Source organism: Seriola aureovittata, chromosome 7, assembly GCF_021018895.1.
Source record: "Seriola aureovittata isolate HTS-2021-v1 ecotype China chromosome 7, ASM2101889v1, whole genome shotgun sequence".
Lineage (NCBI taxonomy): Eukaryota > Metazoa > Chordata > Actinopteri > Carangiformes > Carangidae > Seriola > Seriola aureovittata.
Window position 1 is genome coordinate 348,556 of NC_079370.1, and position 6,678 is coordinate 355,233.

Here is a 6,678-nt window from a genome sequence, read left to right on the forward strand (position 1 = left end):
GCATGAATCCAGTCACCAAACCTGCCGTGTGTCAACAGTCCAGGTTAGTGGTGGTGGTGTAATGGTGGTGGGAATGTTATGGTCCTTTAATACTAATCAATCATGGTTAAATGTCACAGCCTATTTGAGTATTGTTGTTGATCATGTGTCTCCCTTTATGGCCACAATTTACCATCGTCTAATGTTTACTTGCAGCTTGATAATGCAACATATCACAAAGCAAAAGTCGTCTCAAACTCAGTTCAGTGAACATCAGTGGCAACAGTCACCAGATCTGAATCCAGTAAAATACTTTTGGGATGTGGTGGAACAGGAGATTTGCAGCATCAATGTGCAACTGCTATCTGTATCTGCTAATCTATCCAGAGTAGCAGTATTTTTAAATTTCAACTACAGACACCACCTAAACTCAGATCATTAAGGATAAATAATTCTGCTGCTCACGTGCAGATATTTGTTTTTCCCAGGAGCACTTTGATTCAATGAGGGAGAGAGGCAAATGGGCCAATCAATACGGGGGATAAATCAATGATTTTAAACCAAGTGGGGATTTTCCCGACCCTCATGCAGGGATGCAGCCCAAGTGTTGATACAGGCCCACTCGGTGCGTGACGGAAAGTAAACGAACACCATGACCCTGTGTGTGTGTGGAGGACAGAAAGAGAGAGAGAACACACATGGTCTTTGACCTTTGGGTTTAAGGTATGTCACAAAGTGTATGTGTGTGTGTGTGTGTGTGTGTGTGTGTGTGTGTGTGTGTGTGTGTCCATGTGTGTGTCTGTGTGTGTTCAAGTTAATGTAAATATAGCTGCTGGTAGCTATCTGTGTTAAAAGTCAGACAGAGACTAAAGGAGGGAGAGAGACAACAAAAGAAAGACAGAGAATAAGACATGTGTGCATTTAGGCTCTTGAACATGACGTCAAGTTCCCTCCCTCTCACCACTCACGCGCACACACACACACACACACCACACACACACACACACAACACACACACACACACACACAACACACACACACACATACACACACACACATACACACACACACACACAACACACACACACACACACACAAACACACACTCCTCCCACATGGTAACCTTGTGCCCTTTACACCCAACCTCCCCTCCTCCTACCACCTCCCCCAATCCCTCAGTTCCCACCTAACCTAACCGCCCACCGCCATCTCGCCTCCCACTCCAACCCGTGTGTGTGTGTGTGTGTGTGTGTGTGCGCGTGTGTGTGTGTGTGTGTGCGTGTGTGTGTGCGTGTGTGTGCGTGCGCGTGTGTGCGTGCGCGTGTGTGTGTATATGTGTGTATGAAGAGTAGCCGATTGACTTATGCCTTCATTTCAGAGCTGTCACTCCTGGCCAAACACCATGACCCCTCAACCTCCATTTTGGAGGTGCACATTTTTTTTCTTTTCCTCCACCATATGAATATAAAAAACACATGTGGCCCAAAGGTGTGTGTATATGTGTGTGTGTGTGTCTGTGTGTGTGTGTGTGTGTGTGTGTGTGTGTGTGTGTGTGTATGTGTGCGGCCATCTTTATGTGTACAGGTAAATCAAACTGACATAGCTCCTTTGAATGGCAGGAGCTGAATTACTTTTGCACTTCAATTTTGCACACCTGCCATTTATGGCAAACACTGGGCTCAGCATAAACCATAAAAGCAAAATACGTTGCTTCAAGATACAAATCAGAGCCAGTAAATGCCACAACTTGCAGGACCAGGTGCAGCAATTACATCTTATTTCTTTGTGTGTAAATTACTTTGCATATCACAAATATGTGGTTATTGTAGGTCCGCATTGTTAGGATTTACTGCAGGTTTTGTGCTATGTTGGAACAATTTCTGTTTCTTTTTAAATTCTAAAAACCAATGTGAAGATTAAAAAAATCAATAATACAACAAACTACAGTAGGTAAATAATCATGACTCTTACGTTTCTAATTTCTTGTTTTTTTAACTCACCTTTTCTCTCTTTGTTTCTCTACACTTTCAATTTATTGAAGCATTGTCAGCTGAAACCACAGAAAGATGGCCTTGTCCACTGTAAATATATAATGATCACCGTCCTCTTGCACCAAAAAATACAACAGTTATAACCTGGTGGGGACCAAAAAGCTGGGTGAAAGGCATTTAAATTAATCTGGATATTTTTATATCAAAAGTGCCCCATTCTCAACAAGATCTGGTAAAGTTATATTCAAAGACAGTACACAAAACTTCTGCTCCCAGTCATTTTGCAAATGTAAGAATCGTATTTCTTTCTTAACTGATGGCTAATTTCGAAGTCTATAGTTCACCCCATGACACAAGAGTTCCTCACTTAAAACCAAATGAAAGTCGGTTAAGTTGCAGCATAGTGCTATGATGCTCACATTTACACACGCGGGACAGTAACAATGCAGCCATCTGATTCATTTATAGGTATGCGGCCGTACCAATCAGGACCCAGCCAGAGGTCGAGATGACAAACACAATAAGGCGGCAGATTCATCACCCTGTGTGCTCTGACAGTAATTGTCCAGGGTCCATGTCACAGTGCCCCTGTTAAAAATACAAGGGATGTTCCTCTGACAGATATGACATCAGTGCCAGTCACATACATTTAAGCCAGACACCTCCTCTATTTGTTATGACACACTTTCAATTTAGCAAAAGGGGCCCCACCGAAGATGAACAGTGCCCTATGTGGGAGGATGAAAGCCTGTGAAAGCAGGTTGCCATGTGTGTAATTTAGTCTGGGGTAGATGAGGCAAGATATGTGGAGGGATTTTGTTTATTAAAAAGACATGTTTTTTCTTGTTGCTAAATGTGAATGTTAGCGGGACAAGGGCAAGCTAGACGTCCATCTCTGGGGGATACGGCAGCCCAGATCGATAGGTGGGATGTCAAATTGAATTGAGGTCACTCTTTGTCTCCCCAAAGAGGTCCCTACTTACTGGCTCGGCATGAAAATGTAGCGGGGTATTAAGTGAAAGGGAGGGTGTGGAGGTAAGAGGGAGCTGGACAGTTGTATCGGTGACCCTTGTCTTGTCGGAGCAGCGAGGTGTTCTGCAATATGTTCATCCTCAGTTGTCTTGAGAGAAAGTGTGTACGCTTGACACTGACAGAGTCTGTTCTTTGAGGGATCAATAACCTGATGAGATGTGATGGGACTGTTGTTGCTCAATTCCATCTAAATGTTAAACTGACTGACTATGGAGTTTTTCTGCTCAGCTGAAAAAAAGCACCTCTTTGAGGATGAAGATGGTGCTTGGTTGGTGGTGACTGGGTTCATGCAGTCTGCATCATAAAATGTCATAATAGGCATTAAATGGCATGGTAGAGTAAGGTATAAAATGTCATAGTGTAGTAAGGCAAAAAAAAAAGTTAAAAAATATACAGAAACCAATAAATCTGTCAAAAAAGGTCATAGTATAGTGAGGCATAAATTTCATAGTATAGGAAGGCAAAAAAGTGAAAAAAAGGAATAGTATAGTAAGGGGCAAAAAAGGGAAAAAACTTCATAATATAGTAAGGCATAAGTTGTCAAAGAAAAGTCATAGCATAGTTAGGCATTACATATCATAATATAGGAAGGCAAAAGAAATGTCAAAAAACGGCATAACATAAAAAGGCATAAAACTGTCAAAAAAAGTCGCAACATAGTAAGGCATAAAAATATCAGAAAAGTTCATGGGATAGTTAGGCATGAAATGTCATCGTATAATAAGGCATAAAAATGTCATAGTATAGTAAGGCATAAAAACGTCAACAAATATTATAATATAGAAAAACATGAAACAGTCAAAAAACGTCATATTATAGTAAGGCAAAAATTTCATAGTATAGTAAGGTATAAAACCATAAAAAAATTTTTTATTGAATACAAAAGCATAAAACTGTCGAAAACATCATAGTATAGTAATGCATAAAATAGCATAACATAAAAAGGCATAAAATTTTCAAAAAACATCATAGTATAGTAAGGCATAAATTGTCATAGTATATTAAGGCATAAAAATGTAGAAAAACATCATAATCTTGAAAGACACTGATAAAGAAAAAAGGTCATAGGATAGTAAAGCATAAAAATTTCTAAAAACCTGACAGTATGGTAAGACATAAAAAGGGAAAAAAACATGATAGTATAGAAAAGCATAAAATTGTCAAAAAAAAGTCATAGTAAGATAAGGCATCAAATGAAATAATAATGTAAGGCATAAAAATGTAAAAAAAACATCCGAGTATAGTAAGGCATAAAAATGCCAAAAAATGTCATAGTATAGTAAAGCATAAAAATTTCTAAAAACCTGACAGTATGGTAAGACATAAAAAGGGAAAAAACATGATAGTATAGAAAAGCATAAAATTGTCAAAAAAGATAAGGCATCAAATGAAATAATAATGTAAGGCATAAAAATGTAAAAAAAACATCCGAGTATAGTAAGGCATAAAAATGCAAAAAAAACGTCATAGTATAGTATGGCATAAAAATAAAAAAAAAAACGTCATAGTATAGTATGGCATAAAAATGTCAAAAAAATATAATAGTATATTAAGGCATAAAAGGTTATGAAAAGTCACAATATGGTAAGGCATCAAATGAAATAGTAAGGTAAGGCATAAAAATGTTGAAAAAAGTCATAGTATAGCATGGCATAAAAATGTCAAAAAAATATCATAGTATATTAAGGCATAAAAGGTTATGAAAACGTCACAATATGGTAAGGCATCAAATGAAATAGTAAGGTAAGGCATAAAAATGCCAAAAGACTTCATAGTATAGTATGGCATAAAAATGCATAAAATGTCAAAAAAGAAATCGTAGCATATTGAGGCTTAAAGGTCATAAAAACGTCATAGAAAGGTAAGGTATCAAATGAAATACTAATATAAGGCATAACAGTGCAAAAAAAGGTCGTAGTATAGTATGGCATAAAACGTCAAAAAAACATTTTGGTATGACAAGGCATAAAAGGTCGTGAAAACGTCACAGTATGGTCAGGAATTAAACAATATAGTATAGTAAGGCACAAAAGTGCCAAAAAACATCATAGTATAGTGTGGCATAAAAATGTCAAAAAAATATCTTAGTATATTAAGGCATAAAAGGTCAAGAAAAATTCATAGTAAGGTAAGGCATCAAATGAAATACTAATGTGAGACACAAAAATGCCAAAAAACTTCATAGTATAGTATGGCATAAAAATGCCAAAAAATGTCATAGTATAGTAAAGCATAAAAATTTCTAAAAACCTGACAGTATGGTAAGACATAAAAAGGGAAAAAACATGATAGTATAGAAAAGCATAAAATTGTCAAAAAAGATAAGGCATCAAATGAAATAATAATGTAAGGCATAAAAATGTAAAAAAAACATCCGAGTATAGTAAGGCATAAAAATGCAAAAAAAACGTCATAGTATAGTATGGCATAAAAATAAAAAAAAAAACGTCATAGTATAGTATGGCATAAAAATGTCAAAAAAATATAATAGTATATTAAGGCATAAAAGGTTATGAAAAGTCACAATATGGTAAGGCATCAAATGAAATAGTAAGGTAAGGCATAAAAATGTTGAAAAAAGTCATAGTATAGCATGGCATAAAAATGTCAAAAAAATATCATAGTATATTAAGGCATAAAAGGTTATGAAAACGTCACAATATGGTAAGGCATCAAATGAAATAGTAAGGTAAGGCATAAAAATGCCAAAAGACTTCATAGTATAGTATGGCATAAAAATGCATAAAATGTCAAAAAAGAAATCGTGGCATATTGAGGCTTAAAGGTCATAAAAACGTCATAGAAAGGTAAGGCATCAAATGAAATACTAATATAAGGCATAACAGTGCAAAAAAAGGTCGTAGTATAGTATGGCATAAAACGTCAAAAAAACATTTTGGTATGACAAGGCATAAAAGGTCGTGAAAACGTCACAGTATGGTCAGGAATTAAACAATATAGTATAGTAAGGCACAAAAGTGCCAAAAAACATCATAGTATAGTGTGGCATAAAAATGTCAAAAAAATATCATAGTATATTAAGGCATAAAAGGTCAAGAAAAATTCATAGTAAGGTAAAGCATCAAATGAAATAGTAATGTAAGACACAAAAATGCCAAAAAACTTCATAGTATAGTATGGCATAAAAATGCCAAAAAATGTCATAGTATAGTAAAGCATAAAAATTTCTAAAAACCTGACAGTATGGTAAGACATAAAAAGGGAAAAAACATGATAGTATAGAAAAGCATAAAATTGTCCAAAAAAAATTCATAGTAAGATAAGGCATCAAATGAAATAATAATGTAAGTTATAAAAATGTAAAAAAAACATCCGAGTATAGTAAGGCATAAAAATTTTTAAAAAAACGTCATAGTATAGTATGGCATAAAAATTTTTAAAAAAACGTCATAGTATAGTATGGCATAAAAATGAAAAAAAAAAAACATCATAGTATAGTATGGCATAAAAATGGAAAAAAAACGTCATAGTATAGTATGGCATAAAAATGGAAAAAAAACGTCATAGTATAGTATGGCATAAAAATGTCAAAAAAAGTCATAGTATAGCATGGCATAAAAATGTCAAAAAAATATAATAGTATATTAAGGCATAAAAGGTTATGAAAACGTCACAATATGGTAAGGCATCAAATGAAATAGTAATGTAAGGCATA